General features: G+C 43.4%; 1 pseudogene; it reads left to right on the top strand.

Annotated features, from left to right (window-relative positions):
• The first annotated feature begins 14,547 nt into the window (after positions 1–14,547).
• Positions 14,548–25,925, top strand: LOC109738916 (E3 ubiquitin-protein ligase SINA-like 10; annotated as a pseudogene).
• Positions 25,926–26,119: the final 194 nt, after the last annotated feature.

Genomic DNA, 26,119 nt, shown 5'->3' with positions numbered 1-26,119 from the left:
TATCCACTGCCTTGCTAATTTCCTTCCGCTATATTGATTTTGAATTGTCAAGTAAAACCGACAAGAAAAAGCAATAAAATTCACTCTTCAGTACTCATTCATGCATGATACTGAAAACCACTACCTTGATGTAAGGCAAACACATGATACGAGTGTAACATCCCAAAATTCTAAATTTTGGAATGTTAGAATAAATAGAGATTTGATTGATTGTTTGGTTGTTGTGTGATTGATTGACTGAAAGTGAGTGAAATTCGAAACTTTTGAAAGTTAAATGAGAGGGAATAAAAGGACTTTCCCAAACTTTAATTTTTGCTTTTATGATCTCCGTAAATTCAAATTCTTTTCACCACAAAACCCTAGAGAGAAGATGACATGACTTCTTCCATTTATTTAAATGACAAGGGGTGTTGCAAATATTTGAATATCATTTGAAAATATTTCCAGTTCAGAAACTTCAAGCAACTCAATGATTTTCATGAGAGAAGATAAAATGACTTCTTCTAAACATATGACATATGAGTTGGAAGTTTAAAAGGATCTAATTTAAAGTCCTTTTGGAAATTATTTTCAATTTGGAGTATTTGGGTTTTATTCAAATTATTTTACTCCAAAATAAAAATATATGGAAAATAGGGTAACATGATTCCCTACAATAGAAAATTGGAGAAAAATTAATTTGAAATCATTTTGGTATTTTTAAAATGATTTGTTATTGGATTTTAGTAGGGCAATAGGACTCTTTGAATTATTTGAAATTGTGTGGATTTTATTTGACTCTAGAAAAATGTTTGTCTCGTAGAAAATCTTTTTCTGAAAATTTTGATATATTATATGCCTATATAAAAATTTATTATTTTTATTTATTCAGTTTTCCTTTCTGTTTCTATTTAAAGAAAACTATACGTGCGACCCTTATTTTTTGCTCACGTGCGCTGCATAGTGGCATCGGGCGCCCCATCATTTTATATTTTCTTCTCTCCTACATGGGCCAGGCCCAGCCGGCCCTATTCCTCCCCATATTTTTTCCATAGTTTTTTTTTCTTTTCTTTCTTTTCAATTGCTCAAAAAAAACTGCATTGCGCGCGGCCGGCCGAACCGCCTAAGGCCTTTAGGCCCATGCGAGGCGCCTCCCCGTTTCTTTTCTTTTCGTCTACGTTTAGTCCCACATTGCATAGCCTTTAACCCCTAAACCTCTTTTCCATCAATAAATATAGACCCATAGAGCCTTCAAAAATCATCTGACTCGGGTTAAATCAATATTTTGGTTTGACTAGATTCCTTAAAGAAAAATATTTTTCTCCTCTCCGGTGCGACTTTTGAGAATTGTCTCCCCTCTCCGAAGTCATCTTTTCTATGCCTTATAAAGGTAACTTTTTTTTCTCTTTTTATACTTCTGTAGTTTATTATTTCTAGACTAATATGATAGAATAATTAGATTATCAATTAGTCTACGTATTTATACATAGACCTTAGCCGTAACTATTTTTCTTCCGTAAAACAGCTTGGCCCTGATTTTTCAAATAACCATAACTTTTTACTCGTTCATCCAAATTAGATGAAACCAACGCCTATAGTTTTGTTTTGTTTTCACCTATCCAGTGAACCTGTCACATGAACTTTTTGAAATTTTCAAATTTCGAAATTTGTTCAAATTCATATACAAACTTCTTTTGTTCATAACTTAAGTTCGGTAACTCCGTTTGAGTTGATTCTTTATGCAAAGCGAAGCTCTTGACCTAAGCTTTCTGATAAGGCCAAATCCACCTAATTTTGGTACTGTTAGAAACTGTTTTATGTTGCAAGAGTTATTTGCTTGTTTTCGAAGTTTTCCGTGATCTTTTCTTCGATTCTTTTGCTTGATTGCTTATGTGTGGTTACTATTGCTTGCTCACGATAGATTGAAACGGAGTGTGACGAGTAGAAATATCAAGAGTTCTGAGTGCGAATCATCTTCATCAACATTGCAGGCAAGTTCACACTTTGATCATATCCCTTCCATACCCAGTTTTTATGCATTAGTTCACCCTCAAACATTGCATGAGTAGGATTGATAACATGTGGGTATTGGGAAGTAGTTGATGAGGTAGGAACCTATTGCCCTACATTCAAACCTTGGGAGTTACTATTACGTTATGCTTATACTGCTATGCTATGCTCGTAGACGTGGATTGGGTTTGAGTGTATTCCATGACAGATGTGAGATTGTTTACTTAATGGTTCAACTTAAGGTGGCAACTTTAATACACATCTGGGTGGATTGGTAGGGGCACCCTGGGGATATACCAGTGGACTTGCCCGGACACCTAGGGATATACTAGTGTTGGCCTAGGAGATCCCGGGGATATACCGTGTGATCATCCTATGGTCCGCCACCCATGCTCAAAGGGATCATGAGATTATTCATACTAGAAACTTCCGTGTGTAGCCACAAGCTATTATGGGCTCTAGCATAGTTGAGTAGGTTGTGTGAGCTCTTGAAGAGGTAGACTAGCAGATGTAGGGGATGTAGGTGGTACTGTCTCCCCGGAGTAGAGAGTTAACGCTTCTGAAAGACTGTGTCTTGGTCATCCGTTTCTCAAACACCATGAAGTGCGAGAATCCCAACGGAGGAGGTCGAGTCTTGTGGGGAAAAGTGCGCAAACCTCTGCAGAGTGTACAATCTAATCATGATTAGCTGTGTCCCCGGTTATGGACAACTTGAGTATCTAGTATCTGGATTTTCATGTGAATCTCATCATGTTACTTTAATTAATTTTGTTGGGTTTTTATGATGATACTTAATTGGGATTGAGAATGCTGTCAACCATTCTCAATGTTTAACAACCACCATGATAGTTAAATAAAATTTATTCCTTTGCAGTAGGGAAAAATTGGCTTTTCGCAAAACTGTAACCATAGAGCTTTTCCACCAGCCATATATGCATGTAGTGATAGCATTTGTTCATCATTTCTCCATGGTGTGAATTTGCCAGTACATTCAATGTACTGACCCTTTGTGGCTGCAACGTCTCATGTTGCAGGATTCTTACGACGAGTAAGTAATACGTTAGGGTTACGATTTCTACACTCAACTTTGCCGTTGGTGTTGATGGGAATCCACAACCTAGTTACTTCCACTATTTGGATTGAGGTAATAGTATTTAAATTATTTTATACATGTGATTTACGTTTGTTATAAATCCTCGAGTACTGTGTGTGTCAGCATACCGATCCAGGGATGACACTTAAGCACAGAGACTTGACCGTCTGAGGTCGGGTCGCTACAACGAGGATGGTATATGTATGAAAAATAGGACAACATGGTATATTCACAACTATTTGTGTAAACTAACCAGAAGTAATTTAATAAAATTACAAGCAATACAAGCTAGACACCGTATGCAACATGCAAGACAATATCACACTACCAAGCTAGAGAAAGCACCTGGGATGCCGGTTTCGCCAGAAGACCGCCATCAGTCCCTGCCTTATTTTTTTCCTTCCTCTTTCTTAATTGTATTGCCTTGTCAAGTCAACCCATAAGAAAAATGAATAGAAGTTCACTTTTCAGTACTCACTGATGCAGGATGCTGATGAGAACTACTTTAATGTAAGGCGACCGCATCATAGGACGATTGAATGTGTAAGAAAACAGGACATCATTGCATATTCACAGCTATGATGTGTAAACTAAGCAGAAGGCATTTCAACAAATTAGAAGAAATGAAAGCTATACACCATATGGAAGATGCAACAAATATCACTCTACCAAGTTAAAATTGTCTCGTCATAAGTGCCATTTCAACAAATTAGAAGTAGTACAAGCTAGAAAAGAATGCGAGATGTAACCTATATCACACTCCCGAGTTAAACGTGTCTTATGATAAGTGATTGTTGCAGGTTACACAACAGTAGTACTTTGATGTAAGAACATAGTGTGCTAGACAAATATTGAATGTTCTAGAAACAGGAACACGTGTCTTATGCACAAGTATAATGTGTAAATTAAGCAGATGGAATTCAACAAAATTAGAAACAATACAAGCTAGACTACATAACATGCAACCACATATAACAGTGCCAAGTTAGAGGGAGCACCTGTGATGGTGCACTAGGGGAGACATGCTCATCATCAACACAACTACGTTGAGTGTCTATGCATGTGTTGTCTTGCAAATCTTCTTGGGGGGGGGTGGCGGAGTAGAATCTGTAGAGGCCCTCCGTTCGGAAGGAGCACCTTTATCCACTGCCTTGCTAATTTCCTTCCGCTTTACTGATTTTGAATTGTCAAGTAAAACCGACAAGAAAAAGCAATAAAATTCACTCTTCAGAACTCATTCATGCATGATATTGACAATAAAATTAGAAGTAGTACAAGCTAGAAAAGAATGCGAGATGTAACCTATATCACACTCCCAAGTTAAACGTGTCTTATGATAAGTGATTGTTGCAGGTTACACAACAGTAGTACTTTGATATAAGAACATGGTGTCATAGACAGATATTGTATGTTCTAGAAATAGGAACTCGTGTCTTATGTACAAGTAAAATGTGTAAAGTAAGCAGATGGAACTCCACAAAACTAGAAGCAATACAAGCTAGACATCATACAGAACATGCAAACACATATAACAGTGCCAAGTTAGAGGGAGCACCTATGATGGTGCACTAGGGGAGACGTGCCCATCATCAACACAGCTACGTTGAGTGTCTATGCATGTGTTGTCTTCCAAATCTTCTTGGGGGGGGGGGGGGGGGGTAGCGGAGTAGAATATGTAGAGGCCCTCCATTCGGAAGGAGCACCTTTATCCACTGCCTTGCTAATTTCCTTCCGCTTTATTGATTTTGAATTGTTAAGTAAAACCGACAAGAAAAAGCAATAAAATTCACTCTTCAGAACTCATTCATGCATGATACTGAAAACCACTACCTTGATGTAAGGCAAACACATGATACGAGGATGGTATATGTATGAAAAATAGGACAACATGGTATATTCACAACTATTTGTGTAAACTAACCAGAAGGAATTTAATAAAATTACAAGCAATACAAGCTAGACACCGTATGCAACATGCAAGACAATATCACACTACCAAGCTAGAGAAAGCACCTGGGATGCCGGTTTCGCCAGAAGAACGCCATCAGTCCCTGCCTTATTTTTGTCCTTCCTTTTTCTTAATTGTATTGCCTTGTCAAGTCAACCCAACCCATACGAAAAATGAATAGAAGTTCACTTTTCAGAACTCACTGATGCAGGATGCTGATGAGCACTACTTTCATGTAAGGCGACCGCATGATAGGACGATTGAATGTGTAAGAAAAAAGGACATCATTGCTTATTCACAGCTATGATGTGTAAACTAAGCAGAAGGCATTTCAACAAATTAGAAGAAATGAAAGCTATACACCATATGAAAGATGCAACGAATATCACTCTACCAAGTTAAAATTGTCTCGTCATAAGTGCCATTTCAACAAATTAGAAGTAGTACAAGCTAGAAAAGAATGCGAGATGTAACCTATATCACAGTCCTGAGTTAAACGTGTCTTATGATAAGTGATTGTTGCAGGTTACACAACGGTAGTACTTTGATGTAAGAACATAGTGTGATAGAAAAATATTGTATGTTCTAGAAACAGGAACACGTGTCTTATGCACAAGTATAATGTGTAAATTAAGCAAATGGAATTCAACAAAATTAGAAACAATACAAGCTAGACTACATAACATGCAACCACATATAACAGTGCCAAGTTAGAGGGAGAACCTGTGATGGTGCACTAGGGGAGACATGCTCATCATCAACACAACTACGTTGAGTGTCTATGCATGTGTTGTCTTGCAAATCTTCTTGGGGGGGGTGGCGGAGTAGAATCTGTAGAGGCCCTCCGTTCGGAAGGAGCACCTTTATCCACTGCCTTGCTAATTTCCTTCCGCTGTATTGATTTTGAATTGTCAAGTAAAACCGACAAGAAAAAGCAATAAAATTCACTCTTCAGAACTCATTCATGCATGATATTGACAATAAATTAGAAGTAGTACAAGCTTGAAAAGAATGCGAGATGTAACCTATATCACACTCCCAAGTTAAACGTGTCTTATGATAAGTGATTGTTGCAGGTTACACAACAGTAGTACTTTGATATAAGAACATGGTGTGATAGACAGATATTGTATGTTCTAGAAACAGGAACTCGTGTCTTATGCACAAGTATAATGTGTAAAGTAAGCAGATGGAATTCAACAAAACTAGAAGCAATACAAGCTAGACATCATACATAACATGCAAACACATATAACAGTGCCAAGTTAGAGGGAGCACCTGTGATGGTGCACTAGGGGAGACGTGCCCATCATCAACACAGCTACGTTGAGTGTCTATGCGTGTGTTGTCTTCCAAATCTTCTTGGGGGGGGGTGGGGGGTGGCGGAGTAGAATATGTAGAGGCCCTCCATTCGGATGGAGCACCTTTATCCACTGCCTTGCTAATTTCCTTCCGCTTTATTGATTTTGAATTGTCAAGTAAAACCGACAAGAAAAAGCAATAAAATTCACTCTTCAGAACTCATTCATGCATGATACTGAAAACCACTACCTTGATGTAAGGCAAACACATGATACGAGGATGGTATATGTATGAAAAATAGGACAACATGGTATATTCACAACTATTTGTGTAAACTAACCAGAAGTAATTTAATAAAATTACAACCAATAAAAGCTAGACACCATATGCAACATGCAAGGCAATATCACACTACCAAGCTAGAGAAAGCACCTGGGATGCCGGTTTTGCCAGAAGACCGCCATCAGTCCCTGCCTTATTTTTTTCCTTCCTCTTTCTTAATTGTATTTCCTTGCATGGTCAACCCACAAGAAAAATGAATAGAAGTTCACTTTTCAGAACTCACTGATGCAGGATGCTGATGAGCACTACTTTAATGTAAGGCGACCGCATGATAGGACGATTGAATGTGTAATAAAAAAGGACATCATTGCATATTCACAGCTATGATGTGTAAACTAAGCAGAAGGCATTTCAACAAATTAGAAGAAATGAAAGCTATACACCATATGAAATATGCAACGAATATCACTCTACCAAGTTAAAATTGTCTCGTCATAAGTGCCATTTCAACAAATTAGAAGTAGTACAAGCTAGAAAAGAATGCGAGATGTAACCTATATCACAGTCCCGAGTTAAGCGTGTCTTATGATAAGTGATTGTTGCAGGTTACACAACAGTATTACTTTGATGTAAGAACATAGTGTGATAGACAAATATTGTATGTTCTAGAAACAGGAACACGTGTCTTATGCACAAGTATAATGTGTAAATTAAGCAAATGGAATTCAACAAAATTAGAAACAATACAAGCTAGACTACATAACATGCAACCACATATAACAGTGCCAAGTTAGAGGGAGAACCTGTGATGGTGCACTAGGGGAGACATGCTCATCATCAACACAACTACGTTGAGTGTCTATGCATGTGTTGTCTTGCAAATCTTCTTGGGGGGGGGGGGTGGCGGAGTAGAATCTGTAGAGGCCCTCCGTTCGGAAGGAGCACCTTTATCCACTGCCTTGCTAATTTCCTTCCGCTGTATTGATTTTGAATTGTCAAGTAAAACCGACAAGAAAAAGCAATAAAATTCACTCTTCAGAACTCATTCATGCATGATATTGACAATAAATTAGAAGTAGTACAAGCTTGAAAAGAATGCGAGATGTAACCTATATCACACTCCCAAGTTAAACGTGTCTTATGATAAGTGATTGTTGCAGGTTACACAACAGTAGTACTTTGATATAAGAACATGGTGTGATAGACAGATATTGTATGTTCTAGAAACAGGAACTCGTGTCTTATGCACAAGTATAATGTGTAAAGTAAGCAGATGGAATTCAACAAAACTAGAAGCAATACAAGCTAGACATCATACATAACATGCAAACACATATAACAGTGCCAAGTTAGAGGGAGCACCTGTGATGGTGCACTAGGGGAGACGTGCCCATCATCAACACAGCTACGTTGAGTGTCTATGCGTGTGTTGTCTTCCAAATCTTCTTGGGGGGGGGGGGGTGGGGGGTGGCGGAGTAGAATATGTAGAGGCCCTCCATTCGGATGGAGCACCTTTATCCACTGCCTTGCTAATTTCCTTCCGCTTTATTGATTTTGAATTGTCAAGTAAAACCGACAAGAAAAAGCAATAAAATTCACTCTTCAGAACTCATTCATGCATGATACTGAAAACCACTACCTTGATGTAAGGCAAACACATGATACGAGGATGGTATATGTATGAAAAATAGGACAACATGGTATATTCACAACTATTTGTGTAAACTAACCAGAAGTAATTTAATAAAATTACAACCAATAAAAGCTAGACACCATATGCAACATGCAAGGCAATATCACACTACCAAGCTAGAGAAAGCACCTGGGATGCCGGTTTTGCCAGAAGACCGCCATCAGTCCCTGCCTTATTTTTTTCCTTCCTCTTTCTTAATTGTATTTCCTTGCATGGTCAACCCACAAGAAAAATGAATAGAAGTTCACTTTTCAGAACTCACTGATGCAGGATGCTGATGAGCACTACTTTAATGTAAGGCGACCGCATGATAGGACGATTGAATGTGTAATAAAAAAGGACATCATTGCATATTCACAGCTATGATGTGTAAACTAAGCAGAAGGCATTTCAACAAATTAGAAGAAATGAAAGCTATACACCATATGAAATATGCAACGAATATCACTCTACCAAGTTAAAATTGTCTCGTCATAAGTGCCATTTCAACAAATTAGAAGTAGTACAAGCTAGAAAAGAATGCGAGATGTAACCTATATCACAGTCCCGAGTTAAGCGTGTCTTATGATAAGTGATTGTTGCAGGTTACACAACAGTATTACTTTGATGTAAGAACATAGTGTGATAGACAAATATTGTATGTTCTAGAAACAGGAACACGTGTCTTATGCACAAGTATAATGTGTAAATTAAGCAGATGGAATTAAACAAAATTAGAAACAATACAAGCTAGACTACATAACATGTAACCACATATAACAGTGCCAAGTTAGAGGGAGCACCTGTGATGGTGCACTAGGGGAGACATGCTCATCATCAACACAACTACGTTGAGTGTCTATGCATGTGTTGTCTTGCAAATCTTCTTGGGGGGGGGGGGTGTTGGAGTAGAATCTGTAGAGGCCCTCCGTTCGAAAGGAGCACCTTTATCCACTGCCTGGCTAATTTCATTCCGCTTTATTGATTTTGAATTGTCAAGTAAAACCGACAAGAAAAAGCAATAAAATTCACTCTTCAGAACTCATTCATGCATGATATTGACAATAAAATTAGAAGTAGTACAAGCTAGAAAAGAATGCGAGATGTAACCTATATCACACTCCCAAGTTAAACGTGTCTTATGATAAGTGATTGTTGCAGGTTACACAACAGTAGTACTTTGATATAAGAACATGGTGTGATAGACAGATATTGTATGTTCTAGAAACAGGAACTCGTGTCTTAGGCAAAATTATAATGTGTAAAGTAAGCAGATGGAATTCAACAAAACTAGAAGCAATACAAGCTAGACATCATACATAACATGCAAACACATATAACAATGCCAAGTTAGAGGGAGCACCTGTGATGGTGCACTAGGGGAGACGTGCCCATCATCAACACAGCTACGTTGAGTGTCTATGCATGTGTTGTCTTCCAAATCTTCTTGGGGGGGGGGGGGTGGGGGGTGGCAGAGTAGAATATGTAGAGGCCCTCCTTTCGGATGGAGCACCTTTATCCACTGCCTTGCTAATTTCCTTCCGCTTTATTGATTTTGAATTGTCAAGTAAAACCGACAAGAAAAAGCAATAAAATTCACTCTTCAGAACTCATTCATGCATGATACTGAAAACCACTACCTTGATGTAAGGCAAACACATGATACGAGGATGGTATATGTATGAAAAATAGGACAACATGGTATATTCACAACTATTTGTGTAAACTAACCAGAAGTAATTTAATAAAATTACAAGCAATACAAGCTAGACACCGTATGCAACATGCAAGACAATATCACACTACCAAGCTAGAGAAAGCACCCGGGATGCCGGTTTCGCCAGAAGACCGCCATCAGTCCCTGCCTTATTTTTTTCCTTCCTCTTTCTTAATTGTATTGCCTTGTCAAGTCAACCCATAAGAAAAATGAATAGAAGTTCACTTTTTAGAACTCACTGATGCAGGATGCTGATGAGCACTACTTTAATGTAAGGCAACCGCATGATAGGACGATTGAATGTGTAAGAAAAAAGGACATCATTGCATATTCACAGCTATGATGTGTAAACTAAGCAGAAGGCATTTCAACAAATTAGAAGAAATGAAAGCTATACACCATATGAAAGATGCAACGAATATCACTCTACCAAGTTAAAATTGTCTCGTCATAAGTGCCATTTCAACAAATTAGAAGTAGTACAAGCTAGAAAAGAATGCGAGATGTAACCTATATCACACTCCCGAGTTAAACGTGTCTTATGATAAGTGATTGTTGCAAGTTACACAACGGTAGTACTTTGATGTAAGAACATAGTGTGATAGACAAATATTGTATGTTCTAGAAACAGGAACACGTGTCTTATGCACAAGTATAACGTGTAAAATAAGCAGATGGAATTAAACAAAATTAGAAACAATACAAGCTAGACTACATAACATGCAACCACATATAACAGTGCCAAGTTAGAGGGAGCACCTGTGATGGTGCACTAGGGGAGACATGCTCAACATCAACACAACTACGTTGAGTGTCTATGCATGTGTTGTCTTGCAAATCTTCTTGGGGGGGGGGCGGAGTAGAATCTGTAGAGGCCCTCTGTTCGGAAGGAGCACCTTTATCCACTGCCTTGCTAATTTCCTTCCGCTTTATTGATTTTGAATTGTCAAGTAAAACCGACAAGAAAAAGCAATAAAATTCACTCTTCAGAACTCATTCATGCATGCTATTGACAACCACTACTTTGATGTAAGGAAAACACATGGTACCAGGATGGAATATGTACAAAGAACTGGACGGCATGGCATATTCACAACTATTTGTGTAAACTAAGCAGAAGCCATTTCAACAAATAAGAAGCAATGCAAGCTTGACACCACATGAAAGATGCAACCAATATGACTCTGCCAAGTTGAAAGCATCCCATCATAAATGGCGTTATGACAAATTATAAGAAACACATGCTATAAATCATATGAAAGATGCAACCAATATCACACTACATGTACTAATGGTGTCTCGTCATATTGATTGATGCGGGATACAAAAAAATAGTAGTTTTATGTAAGGACATGCTTAAATGCAGATGTACTATGTACTAAAAACAGGAAGGCATGTCACATTAACATGTATAATGTATAAACTAAGCAGAATAGCACATGCAATTTAACCAGATTGGAAGAATTACAATCTAGACACCATATGGAACATGCAACCACATAGCACGCTGCCAAGTTAGAGCAAGCACCTGCGATGGCGGTGTAGGGGAAATGCGGTCATCAACTACAGAGCTACGTTCACTATCTCATCTAGCATTGCTGTTTCTTGAGAATCATGTGGGGAGGCTAACACTGCATTCTTTAAAAGAGGATATTTTCTCACAGTAACCCACCGGGGTGACTGTCTCATCATAACTGATTGATGAGGGATACACAAGAACATTAGTTTGATGTAAGAACATGGTTAATAGACAGATGTACTAGTATGTACCAAAAATAGGAAGGCATATCATATTCAAAGGTATAATGTGTAAGCTAAGCAGATGCAATTTAACCAAATTGGAAGCAATACAAGCTAGACATCCGACTGGAGTGGTGAGCATGATCATCGAGGACTTGAGAGCCTGGTGGGAGGCGGGCTGCTTCACCACCATCGTGGCTTTTTAGTTGGCTTCCAGGTGATGCCTATCTGTGCTGGGCTTGTCACTGGCTCGGCCAATGCCCTGACTAGCTATTTGTCTTCTGGTGCTCCCGGGATGGTGCTTCATGTAAAAAGTATATTTCCTTATCTTAATAAAGACCAACTTCGGCCTCTCGAATACAATCTAGACACCATATGCAACATGCAGCCACATATAACACCGCAAAGATAAAGCAAGCACCTGGGATGGTGGTTCATGGGGAGCAAGATCATCAAATCCAGAGCTACGTTTACCGTCTCCATCCGCTAACACTACACCCTTTATAGCAATGAAACATGTCTTGCCTAAGCCCGAAGAAAGCTGGAGCTGCTTCTCTCTTTTATTTCGTGCTTCTATCAGTGGCGAATGGCTGCCACTTAGTCACTCTGCGGCTTGACACCGTCGGCGTCCTGGGAACGGGGGTGCCCAGACTTGCCTGCCTGTGGCCCGCGAGCGTGGCTCCATCAATGGCTCGGTACGACCCAGCTTCAGCAGCAACAACTCAAGACCCTCACGAGGCGGATGACGCCAAGACCTCCCTGGGGGCAGTCTCACTAGGCTGGCTCCAGAGGAGCGGATATATCTATGCAAGGGGCACCTCGCGAGGTTCACATGACGTGAGCCATGACAACCAAGGCCCGGCGGGCGCCAGCGAGCGCAGTGTACCAATTTCCTCTTTGGTGCTAAGGAGGCAAGCGCAGGTGCGGGGTCCCGGGCATCAGGCAAAGGTTTCCATATCGGTGCAACAAGACCAAGACCAGCAGAATGACAGGACGGAGGTCATCGCGGAGCCCACAGTAGCGTCACCACCAGAGCCTTTGGTAGGCGAAGACTACTTTTGTCAGGATAGCTTGTACTAGTTGTCCCTGTTTAAACATGGCCGTTGTGGGATCCCTTCCCGCCTAACATTTGGGAAGAGGACCAAGGCCACTATAAATAGGACCTAGCCACCACCGTAGCAAGGGACGGATCATTCAGATCATCCTCACACCCACCACCTCATCGAGCCCAAGAACATCTCACCTCCTGAGGCTGTTCGTCCACTGGATTAGTCCATCCTCAGCCCCTTGAGGCAATCCACCACACACTGGAGTAGGGTATTACACCGCGAGGTGGCCCGAACCAGTATAAACCCCTATGTCTCTTGTTCTTTGGGTTCATCGAGCTAGGCCGTGGAATCGTTGATGAGCAGCTGGGGAGAGAGTGTTCTTTGTGCGCACCCCAGAGTTCGAACCTCTCAAGGGTCTGCGGAACCCGCAATCCGACATTTGGCGCGCCAGGTAGGGGTGCACCGAAACCCCTCTTTCATCGATCGATGCACCACTGCTCCACCGCTTCCATGGCTGATGCCCGTCGAGCATGTGCGGAGCGCCGAGCTGCTCTCAATGCTTGCGTCGCCCAGACGACGCCTGTCGGCGGGCCTCCCCGTCGCTCTCCATCACCCGCTGCCAACGCCGCCCCCTTCCGTGCGGAGGGATGGATGCACCGCCACCCCGTCGCTGACTCCGGCTGGCTTGTCGTCTCACGCTCGTCGCGGGCCCGTGGACGCGCAGGCTGTGCTGCTCATGGCGCGCGAGCTCCTGTGCTACCGCCCCGTCGACGACCTCTACAAGGACTGGTTGGACCGCATAGCTGAGCTCATCAGCGCCGCTGGGGGCTCTCCTGCACTGACACTCTCGCTGGCTCACCCGCCTCCCGCTGCTGTGACGTAGCCCATGGAGCACCTCCACCACCTCCCTGTCAAGATGTCGTCCTCGGGCCAAGGCGCCCGACCCCGCAGCGCGACCCACCACGCAGGGTGCCCGCACGCGAAGAAGGAAGCTGCCAGGAAATCCCGCCGCTGCAAGAAGATGCTCTAGCACTCCCAGCACCACCACGTCAGGATCGTGCGCTGCCTGCGGCGGCGGTGCGCGGATACCAAGACCAGTCTCCACCTCCAAGACGGGCTCCGGTGACTACAGCGGGCTGCCGTGCCTTCACCCCCGAGCTGTGCAGCGTTGTCTGGCCTGGCAAGTTCAAGCCCGACCTACCTCCACGTTACGGCGGCACCCCCGACCCTGCTGAGTTCCTGCAGCTCTACGAGCTGAGCATCGAGGCGACCAATAGCGACGAGAAGGTCATGGCAAACTGGTTTCCCATGGCTCTCAAAGACGGCGCGCGCTCGTGGCTCCTGAAGCTGCCCGCGGGGTCAATCTCCTCCAGGGGCGAGATGCGAGAGCATTTCGTCGCCAACTTCTAGGGCACTCGCGACCGCCCGCCTACCGCTGGTGACCTGCGGCGCATCAAGCAGCAACCAGGGGAAACCCTGCAGAAGTACATCTAGCGCTTCAACAACGTTCGCCTCAAGATTCCCAAGGTGACGGATGAGGCCATCATCTTAGCATTTTCTGATGGCGTCCGTGAGGTTAAGATGAAGGAAGAGCTCGCCATACACGAGGACCTGTGCACAGCTCTGGGGATGTTCAACATGGCGACCAAGTGTGCGAGAGCTGAGGAGGGACGCCTCTCCCTCCTCGAGCTTCCAGCTGCAGACCCAGAAGACAAGAAGGACAAGACCAAGGACGTGAAGCGCAAGGGAGCGGCCATGCTCGCGGCTGAACCAGAGATGAAGCACGGCTGCGACCACTCAGAACCGTCCAAGGGCAGCCGCCCGTTCTGCGCCTTCCACAACGTACACAGCCACAACAACAATGACTGTAAGGAGCTCAGGGCCATCCGCGACGGGCGCTTCGGTCGATTCCCTGAGCGCAACAACCGAGGCTACGACTGTGGAGGAGGCCAAAGTGGAGGACGCCGGGACGACCGCAGCCCCCGTCAAGAGTGGCGCGACCAGCCTCGTGAGGATCGCTGGCAGGGCCAGCCTCGCGAGGGTGCCTGGAGGGACCAACCTCGCGAGAACCGTCCTCAGGGCAAGGCCGGGCTCCCTCCTCTGCCACCACCACCAAGGAGGAACGACGACCATCACCAGGACGAGGTGGCTGGGGGCTTCCAGGAGCTCGCGCATAGCCTGCATCTTGAGTGGCGCTCAGGCCCCAGCCTCTCATCGCATCTTCAAGCGGTTCGCCCGTGAGGTGAATGCCACCCTCCCGAGGCTCGAGGCCACGCGTCCGCTCAGGTGGTCCAAGTGCACCATCACCTTCAGCTCGTCTGACCAGCTCAAGTGTGTGGCAACCGCCGGCTCTGCTCACCCGTCATCAGCAATGTCCTCGTCACCAAGACCCTCATCGATGGCGGTGCAGGGCTTAATGTCCTTTCCGTCGAGACATTCGACCACCTCCAAGTGCCATATGATCAGCTACAGCCCACCAAGCCCTTCTCAGGAGTGACCGATGGCTCCACCACCCCGATAGGGCAGATCCGCCTCCCTGTCACCTTCGGCCAGCGCGACAACTACCGCACCGAGCTCATCGACTTCGACGTCTCCCACATCCGCTCGCCGTACAATGCCATCCTCGGGTACCAGACTTGGCCAAGTTCATGGCGGTGACCCACCACGGCTACAATGTCCTCAAGATGCTAGGAAGCCGTGGCGTCATCACAGTCGCTGGCGAGGAGAAGGACGCAGTGTGCTCCCTTGAGCGCGCCTACCAAGCCGCAGCAATTGAAGACCCAGACAACGAAGGCACTATCTACCCTCCTGAGGCTGTCCCCAAGAAGAAGAAGCAGTTGCTCCGCCAAGAGCCTCAGGTGAGTGGTGTCTCCAGCGACACCACCTCAGGACCAGCGCCCACGGATGGGGCGCCCCCCTCTCTTGCATAGGAAGGCGCGCCCGACGCCGTCCTCAGGCTGGGCTCGGGGGCTCTCTTCTGGAGGGCCTCTGACTTAGCCGATGTCACGAGGGAGGCGCTCGGGCACCACGTGGAGGCATGCTTCACCGCACGCTTCCCTCATGAGGGCACGAAGCATGGAGAGCCTGGTGCTCAGGAGTTCATCACCAAGGCGATCGAGGAGCTTCAAGAGGCGAGAGCCATGCGCGATGACCGCCACCCACCACCGAGCGCAGCTCCTTGTCCTGGCGAGGACGACGAGCTGCGTGTCTGCGTCAACATCCCGGGGCTCAACAAGGCCGCATCCCAGGAGCGCTTCTGTCCTTCGCGCGTTGGTCAGTGGGAGGGTCCCCCTCATAGCTACGTTCGCATGCCCTTCGGCCTACCGAACGCGGCTATCACCTTCCAGCGCCACCCGCGGAGCATTCTGGCAGCTCAGGAGGCCAGGTATCACGCAGTCCTGGCGGAGATGGCGACGGTTCTTCATGAGCCTCCCGGGCCCCCAAAGCCTCCCGAGGCTTAGGACCCAGGTGGCTCGTGAGGAGCAACTTCTGGTCACTTGGTCTTGGTCTTGGATTGGAGTGGGCAATGTTGCAAAGAGACTAGGAGTAGATGGATTGGAGTGGTGGGGCGCCTTTATGAGAGTCCAAATTGCGCTGCATTCACATCGTGCTGGCTCCATTCTGCTTCTCCAATTACTTACTCCTACCTCTGCATGCTAATTGAATGTGGAGGCATCATTGACAGTTCAATGTTTTGGGAACCGCTACCCTCTGCCTCGTTCGCATTCAAGCCGTCTCCACGTAAATGCATGTAAAAAAGAGACTAGTCAGTAGTAGTATACTCAATATTGTGCACCGCGACCAAGGCGGAGAGGAAAACGAGAGAACTACGTAGTATTTATTTACAGTGTAGATTCACTCATTTTTCTTCCAATGTACTTGCTACCTCTTGAGCACTGCGTTGGTTTTCCCTTGAAGAGGAAAGGGTGATGCAGTAAAGTAGCGTAAGTATTTCCCTCAGTTTTTGAGAACCAAGGTATCAATCCAGTAGGAGACCACGCTCGAGTCCCACGCACCTACACATACAAATAAGAACCTCGCAACCAACGCGATAAAGGGGTTGTCAATCCCTTCACGGTCACTTACGAGAGTGAGATCTGATAGATATGATAAGATAATATTTTTGGTATTATTATGATAAAGAGTAAACAAAGATGCAAAGTAAAATAAACGGCAATAGAAATAGCTAAGTATTGGAAGATTAATATGATGGAAAATAGACCCCGGGGCCATAGGTTTCACTAGTGGCTTCTCTCAAGAGCATAAGTATTACGGTGGGTGAACAAATTACTGTCGAGCAATTGATAGAATTGAGCATAGTTATGAGAATATCTAGGTATGATCATGTATATAGGCATCACGTTCGCGACAAGTAGACCGAAACGATTCTGCATCTACTACTATTACTCCACACATCGACCGCTATCCAGCATGCATCTAGAGTATTAAGTTCATAAGAATAGAGTAATGCTTTAAGTAAGATGACATGATGTAGAGGGAAAAACTCATGCAATATGATATAAACCCCATCTTGTTATCCTCGATGGCAACAATACAATACGTGCCTTGCTGCCCCTACTGTCACTGGCAAAGGACACCGCAAGATTGAACCCAAAGCTAAGCACTCCTCCCATTGCAAGAAAGATCAATCTAGTAGGACAAACCAAACTGATAATTCGAAGAGACTTGCAAAGATAACCAATCATACATAAAAGAATTCAGAGGAGATTCAAATATTTTTCATAGATAAACTTGATCATAAACCCACAATTCATCGGTCTCGACAAACACACCGCAAAAGAAGATTACATCGAATAGATCTCCACGAGAATCGTGGAGAACTTTGTATTGAGATCCGAAGAAAGAGAAGAAGCCATCTAGCTAATAACTATGGACCCGAAGGTCTGAGGTAAACTACTCACACATCATCGGAGAGGCTATGGTGTTGATGTAGAAGCCCTTCGTGATCAATGCCCCCTCCGACGGAGCGCCGGAAAAGGCCCCAAGATGGGATCTGACGGGTATAGAAGGTTGCGGCGGTGGAATTAGATTTTCATGGATGCCTCTGATGGTTTGGGGGTACGTAGGTATATATCGGAGGAAGAAGTACGTCGGTGGAGCAAGGTGGGCCCCACGAGGGTGGAGGGCGCGCCCGGGAGGGGGGGGGGGTAGGCGCGCCCCCTGCCTCGTGCTCTCCTGGTTGATTTCTTGACGTAGACTCCAAGTCCTCTGGATCACGTTTGTTCCGAAAATCACGTTCCCGAAGGTTTCATTCCGTTTGGACTCAGTTTAATATTCTTTTTATGCGAAACTCTGAAATAGGCAAAAAAAACAGCAATTTGGGCTGGGCCTCCAGTTAATAAGTTAGTCCCAAAAATAATATAAAAGTTTATAATAAAGCCCATTAAACATCCAAAACAGAATATAATATAGCATGGAACAATCAAAAATTATAGATACGTTGGAGACGTATCAAGCATCCCCAAGCTTAATTCCTGCTCGTCCTCGAGTAGGTAAATGATAAAAACAGAATTTTTGATGTGGAATGCTACTTGGCATAATTTCAATATAATTCTTCTTATTGTGGCACGAATGTTCAGATTCGATATGATTCAAGATAAAAGTTTGATGTTGACATAAAAACAATAATACTTCAAGCATGCTAACCAAGCAATTATGTCTTATCAAAATAACATAGCCAAAGCAAGTTATCCCTACAAAATCATATAGTCTGGCTATGCTCCATCTTCCCCACACAAAATATTCATATCATGTACAACCCCGGTCTTAGCCAAGCAATTGGTTCATACTTTTTAACACGCTTCAGCCTTTTCAACTTTTACGCAATACATGAGTGAAAGCCATGGATATAGCACTATGGTGGAATAAGGTATAACGATAGGGGTTATGTGGGAAGACAAAAAAGGAGAAAGTCTCACATCGATGACGCTAATCAACGGGCTATGGAGATGACCATCAATTGATGTCAATGCAAGGAGTAGGGGTTGCCATGCAATAGATGCACTAGAGCTATAAGTGTATGAAAGCTCAAACAAAAGAAACTAAGTGGGTGTGCATCCAACCTGCTTGCTCACGAAGACCTCGGGCATTTGAGGAAGCCCATCATTGGAATATACAAGCCAAGTTCTATAATGAAATTTCCCACTAGTATATGAAGGTGACAAAATGAGAGACTCTCTATCATGAAGATCACGGTGCTACTTTGAAGCACAAGTGTGGTAAAAGGATAGTAACATTGTCCCTTCTCTCTTTTTCTCTCATTTTTTTATTGGGCCTTTTTCTTTTTTTTATGGCCTCTTCTTTTTAGTCCGGAGTCTCATCCCGACTTGTGGGGGAATCATAGTCTCCATCATCCTTTCCTCACTTGGTACAATGCTCTAATAATGATGATCATCACACTTCTATTTACTTACAACTCATGAATTACAACTCGATACTTAGAACAAGATATGACTCTATGTGAATTCCTCCGGCGGTGTACCGGGATATGCAATGAATCAAGAAAAACATGTATGAAAGAATTATGAACGGTGGCTTTGCCACAAATACGATGTCAACTACATGATCATGCAAAGCAATATGACAATGATGGAGTGTGTCATGATAAATGAAACGGTGGAAAGTTGCATGGCAATATATCTCAGAATGGCTATGGAAATGCCATAATAGGTAGGTATGGTGGCTGTTTTGAGGAAGGTATAAGGAGGTTTATGTGTGATAGAGCGTATCATATCACGGGGTTTGGATGCACCGGCGAAGTTTGCACCAACTCTCAAGGTGAGAAAGGGCAATGCACGATACCGAAGTGGCTAGAAAATTGTGGAAAGGTAAGTGTGCGTATAATCCATGGACTCACATTAGTCATAAAGAACTCATATACTTATTGCAAAAATTTATTAGCCCTCGAAGCAAAGTACTACTAAGCATGCTCCTAGGGGAAGGGTTGGTAGGAGTAAACCATCGCGCGATCCCGACCGCCACACAAAGGATGACAATCAATAAATACCTCATGCCCCGACTTCGTTACATAATGGTTCACCATACGTGCATGCTACGGGAATCACAAACTCCAACACAAGTATTTCTCAATTTCACAATTACTCAACTAGCACAACTATGATATTACCACCTTTATATCTCAAAACAATTATCAAGCATCAAATTTCTCATGATATTATAATTAAAGCAAATTGCCATGCAGTTTTAAGACTCTCAAAATAATATAAGTGAAGCATGAGAGAACAATAGTTTCTATGAAACAAATCCACCGTCGTGCTCTAAAAGATATAATTGAAGCACTAGAGCAAAAACTATATAGCTCAAAAAAATATAAGTGAAGCACATAGAGTATTCTAATAAGTTCCGATTTATGTGTGTCTCTCTCAAAAGGTGTGTACAGCAAGGATGATTGTGGTAAACTAAAAATCAAAGACTCAAATCATACAAGACGCTCCAAGCAAAACACATATCATGTGGTGAATTAAAATATAGCTCCAAGTAAAGTTACCAATGGAAGTAGACGAAAGAGGGGATGCCTTCCGGGGCATCCCCAAGCGGCTTTTTGGTGTCCTTAGATGATCTTGGGGTGCCATGGGCATCCCCAAGCTTAGGCTCTTTCCACTCCTTGTTCCATAATCCATCAAATCTTTTACCCAAAACTTGAAAACTTCACAACACAAAACTTAGCAGAAAATCTTGTGAGCTCCGTTAGTGAAAGAAAACAAAACACCACTTCAAGGTACTGTATTGAACTCATTCTTTATTTATATTGGTGTTAAACCTACTGTATTCCAACTTCTCTATGGTTTATTAACTATTTTACTAGCCATAGATTCATCAAAATAAGCAAACAACACAAGAAAAAACAGAATCTGTCAAAAACAGAATAGTCTGTAGTAATCTGTAACTAACGCAAACTTCTACAACTCAAAAAATTCTACCAAGATAGGACGACCTAGAAAATTTGTTTATTGATCAGAAGAAATTGGAATCAGTATTTTATCATGTTCTGGTGATTTGTAACAATTGTTTTCGTGGACAGAAAGTTTCTGGAATTTTCAGCAAGATCAAATAACTATCATCCAAGAAGATCCTATAGGTTTAACTTGGCACAAACACTAATTAAAACATAAAAACAAATCTAACCAGAGGCTAGATCAAAAATTTATTCCTAAACAGAAGCAAAAAACAAAAAACTAAAATAAAATTGGGTTGCCTCCCAACAAGCGCTATCGTTTAACGCCCCTAGCTAGGCATAAGATTTCAACGATGCTCACATGAAAGACAAGAATTGAAGCACAAAGAGAGCATCATAAAACACGTGACAAACAAATCTAAGTCTAACATACTTCATATGCATAGGCATCTTATAGGAAAACAAATTATCAAGGCAAGCAAAAACTAGCATATGCAAGGAAGCGGAAAGAATCAATAGCAATCTCAACATAACGAGAGGTAATTTATTATTATGAAAATTTCTACAACCATATTTTCCTCTATCATAATAATTACATCTGGGATCATAAGAAAATTCAACAATATAGCTATCACAAAACATATTCTTAACACGATCCACATGTATGCAAAGTTGACACTCTTCCAAAATAGTGGAAATATCATTAACTGAAGTCATGACCTCTCCAAACCCACTTTTATCAAAAAATTCATAAGTTGAACATTCTCTAAATACGTGGGATCTAAAGTCGACACTCTTCCAAACCCACTTTCAATATTATTGCAAACATTATTATCAATCTCATATTCATCATGGGGCTTAAATAAATTTTCAAGATCATAAGAAGAATCACCCCAATCATGATCATTGCAACAAGTGGTAGACATAGCAAAACTAGCATCCCCAAGCTTAGGGTTTTGCATATTATTAGCACAATTGACATCAAGAGAATTTATAGTAAAATCATTGCAATCATGCTTTTTATTCAAGGAGCTATCGTGAATCTTTTCATAAATTTCTTCATCACAATTTTCAGATTCATGAATTTCAAGCAAAACCTCATAAAGATAATCTAGTGCACTCAACTCACTAGCAATAGGTTCATCATAATTGGATCTCTTAAAGAGATTAGCAAGTGGATGACGATCCATAAACTCTTACCAAGCGAAGATGCAAGCAAAAAGAAGGCACATGGTAACACAAGATCGAATGGAGGAAGGGCGAATAAAACGGCAAGGGTGAAGTGGGGGAGAGGAAAACGAGAGGCAAATGGAAAATAATGTAATGCGAGGGATAAGGGTTTGTGATGGGTACTTGGTATGTCTTGACTTGTGCGTAGAATCCCCGGCAACGGCGCCAGAAATCCTTCTTGCTACCTCTTGAGCACTGCGTTGGTTTTCCCTTGAAGAGGAAAGGGTGATGCAGTAAAGTAGCGTAAGTATTTCCCTCAGTTTTTGAGAACCAAGGTATCAATCCAGTAGGAGACCCGCTCGAGTCCCATGCACCTACACAAACAAATAAGAACCACACAACCAACGCGATAAAGGGGTTGTCAATCCCTTCACGGTCACTTACAAGAGTGAGATCTGATAGATATTATAAGATAATATTTTTGGTATTTTTATGATAAAGAGTAAAAAAAGATGCAAAGTAAAATAAACGGCAATAGAAATAGCTAAGTATTGGAAGATTAATATGATGGAAAATAGACCCGGGGGCCATAGGTTTCACTAGTGCCTTCTCCCAAGAGCATAAGTATTATGGTGGGTGAACAAATTACTGTCGAGCAATTAATAGAATTGAGCATAGTTATGAGAATATCTAGGTATGATCATGTATATAGGCATCACGTCCGCGACAAGTAGACCGAGACGATTCTGCATCTACTACTATTACTCCACACATCGACCGCTATCCATCATGCATCTAGAGTATTAAGTTCATCAGAACAGAGTAATGCTTTAAGTAAGATGATATGATGTAGAGCGAAAACTCATGCAATATGAAATAAACCCCATCTTGTTATCCTCGATGGCAACAATACAATACGTGCCTTGCTGCCCCTGCTGTCACTGGGAAAGGACACCGCAAGATTGAACCCAAAGCTAAGCACTTCTCCCATTGCAAGAAAGATAAATCTAGTAGGCCAAACCAAACTGATAATTCTAAGAGACTTGCAAAGATAACCAATCATAAATAGAAGAATTCAGAGGAGATTCAAATATTGTTCATAGATAAACTTGATCATAAACCCACAATTCATCGGTCTCGACAAACACACCGCAAAAGAAGATTACATCGAATAGATCTCCACGAGAATCGTGGAGAACTTTGTATTGAGATCCAAAGAGAGAGAAGAAGCCATCTAGCTAATAACTATGGACCCGAAGGTCTAAGGTAAACTACTCACACATCATCGGAGATGCTATGGTGTTGATGTAGAAGCCCTCCGTGATCAATGCCCCCTCTGGCGGAACACCGGAAAAGGCCCCAAGATGGGATCTCATGGGTACAGAAGGTTGCGGCGGTGGAATTAGGTTTTCGTGGATGCCTCTGATGGTTTGGGGGTACGTAGGTATATATAGGAGGAAGAAGTACGTCGGTGGACCAACATGGGCCCACGAGGGTGGAGGGCGCGCCCAGGGGCGTAGGCGCGCCCCCTGCCTCGTGCTCTCCTGGTTGATTTCTTGACGTAGACTCCAAGACCTCTGGATCACGTTTGTTCCGAAAATCACGTTCCCGAAGGTTTCATTCCGTTTGGACTCCGTTTGATATTCTGTTTCTGCGAAACTCTGAAATAGGCAAAAAATCAGCAATTTGGGCTGGGCCTCCGGTTAATAGGTTAGTCCCAAAAATAATATAAAAGTGTATAATAAAGCCCATTAAACATCCAAAACAGAATATAATATAGCATGGAACAATCAAAAATTATAGATACGTTGGAGACGTATCAGTACTCATTTAGGGTGTAGTCACTTGTTGAAATCTCTAGAAAGGCAAATACTCCCTTCTTTTTATTTACTCTGCATATTAGAGTTACTAAAGTCAAATTTTCATAAAGTTTGACCTAGTTTATAAAAAATAATATAAAGATTTATCATAACAAATATATATGATGTGAAAGTACATTCAATAATAAATCTATTTCTATTGATTTGTTATTGCTAAGGTTAATAATCTAATTGTATTGACTTTTACCAAAGCTAATACACGGACTAAATAAAAACAGAGGGAGTATTTAGGAACGGAGGGAGTAGTCCCTCCTTTCCGGTTTACAGGGCGAGCAAGTAGAATAGTGGTCTTATAGCCTGCTTACATGGCAATTTTGTCTCATGCAAGAGCCTGGCTATACGCGTGCTAAAAGGCTCCGCACCTCGCCCCACCCCTACACAAAGAGTGCCACGCGAGCGTTCGGAACTGCCACATTCGGGTTGCGCTTGGCTCTTCGCCTCTTCAAGAGGACGAACAATGATGTTACTACTTCTACAGTATCAAATAAACTGCTGCATGTTAGTCCACGACATGCGGGAGGGATAGCTTGTTGTAGTAAGCAAAAGCCTGTCCTCGTCTGCGAGCCACGGCGCGGATGGGCGAGGGAGAGGGCGTGCCGTAGTAAAATCAAGCTTCTACTCGTTGAATGAGTTGACGGGACACATCATAGCACTGGCCCCACATGCTTGCCTCTAAAAACATGGCTAAAAGACCCGTAGTGTACAATATATTTGCTGCAACCTCTAACATTTAACCCGCCACAAATTAAAATATATATTCCAGTCTTGACCAGATGAGCGTGCAAACTACAATCACCAGGATGACAGGTAGGGCCAAAAGATTATTTTAATCAAAAAATGCTTCAAGATGGCCTCATAGCATGGAGCTGACTCCAATGATTTTATGCTTGGCTCATTGCCTCTTCAGGAAGTCGAACAATGATGGTACTACTGCAGTGGAGTACTACTAGTATGCGGCTGGCCATCTGACACCGAATGAACTACTGCATGTCCACCGCGTGCGGGAGGGAGAGCGTGTAGCGAAAGCTTCTCCTAGTCTTGCGAGCCACCACGCTCATGGGCGAGGGAGAGGGCATTGTAATCAAACTTCTCCTTGTTGTACGAGTTGACGCAACACATCAAAGCAGTGCACTCGATATACTTGCATGTGTTGATTTAATGCACCTTGAACTAGTATGAATATGTGACGGTAGAACTTTGTAATGCCCCAGCCCTAAAGCGAGAGATGGTTGTGCACGAGGAGGGCGAGATCATGCCGACAGAACAGGACCCGATGATGGAGCTCTCTATGTTCTCTATGGACCGCACCTTGCTCCACTGCCCCTTGTGCCTCCGCCCCTTGAAGCCTCCAATGTATGAGGTTTGAATACACCTCGTTCGTTCGGCTGATCGAGCAAGGTGCATGTTTCTTGATTGATGAGCTGTTTGATTGATTTTTGCAGTGCAAGGGAGGGCACCTGGCCTGCGTGGGCTGTCATGGTGAGCACCCCGGGAACCAGTGGTAGTGCCAGAAGTGCGAGCGTGACGGCGACTTCGACGTGCGGAACATAGCAATGGACGCCGTCCTCTCCTCGGTGAGGGTGGAGTGCCCGCACGAAGGCTGTGGGCTCTACGTCACTTACCACAAGCTCGCCGATCACCAGAGCATGTGTCCACTCGCGCCCTGCAAATGCCCCATGCCCGTCTGCGGCTACGAAGGACTGCCGCCGGCGCTCTCCCACCACATCAGCACCATGCATCCCATGCCCGTGCACAGGATCCAGTACGGCAAGGTACTCCAGCTGCAAGTGCCAGTGTTGGAGCCACGGCTCTTGCTATTCGTGGAGGATGACGACCACGCGTTTTTCTTAGTCAGCGGTGTGCTCGACATCGGTGCGCCTATCGCCGTGTCGGTCGTCTGCATCAGAGCGGGGGCATCCCCACTGCCGCACTACGTGGCCAAACTATGGGCGAACGGCGCACCGGGGGAGCCCAAAGGCAGGACCGACACCGTCAAGGTGGAAATCGAGGTGACAAGCAGCAAGGATCCAGGCAACGTCGCCGTGCAGGAGCTGACCTTCTTTACAGTTCCGCCAAAGCGGCTGGCCGAGGCTGGGTTGTCGAGGGCGGTGTCCCTCCACATTTAGATTAACAAGCTCGCCTCCTAAATGATTCTACAATGCGTTTTGTTTATCTTAGTAATATGCTAATATAGGGGTTAGCTCGGTCTATTTGAGCTTAAGAGATGGTGGGTTTTGGTGGCGATGCAGCAATTACTTCGACCTCAGATCAGCAGTTAAAGTAATTTCCAACAGTTGAATGGATTTTTTTCTATTGGATATAAAGATCCTTTGCGTAAGAA

This window comes from Aegilops tauschii, chromosome 3 (genome assembly GCF_002575655.3).
Source record: "Aegilops tauschii subsp. strangulata cultivar AL8/78 chromosome 3, Aet v6.0, whole genome shotgun sequence".
Classification (NCBI taxonomy): Eukaryota; Viridiplantae; Streptophyta; class Magnoliopsida; order Poales; family Poaceae; genus Aegilops; species Aegilops tauschii.
Note: the sequence above shows the minus strand (reverse complement) of the source record. Positions and strands in the feature narration are given on the sequence as shown.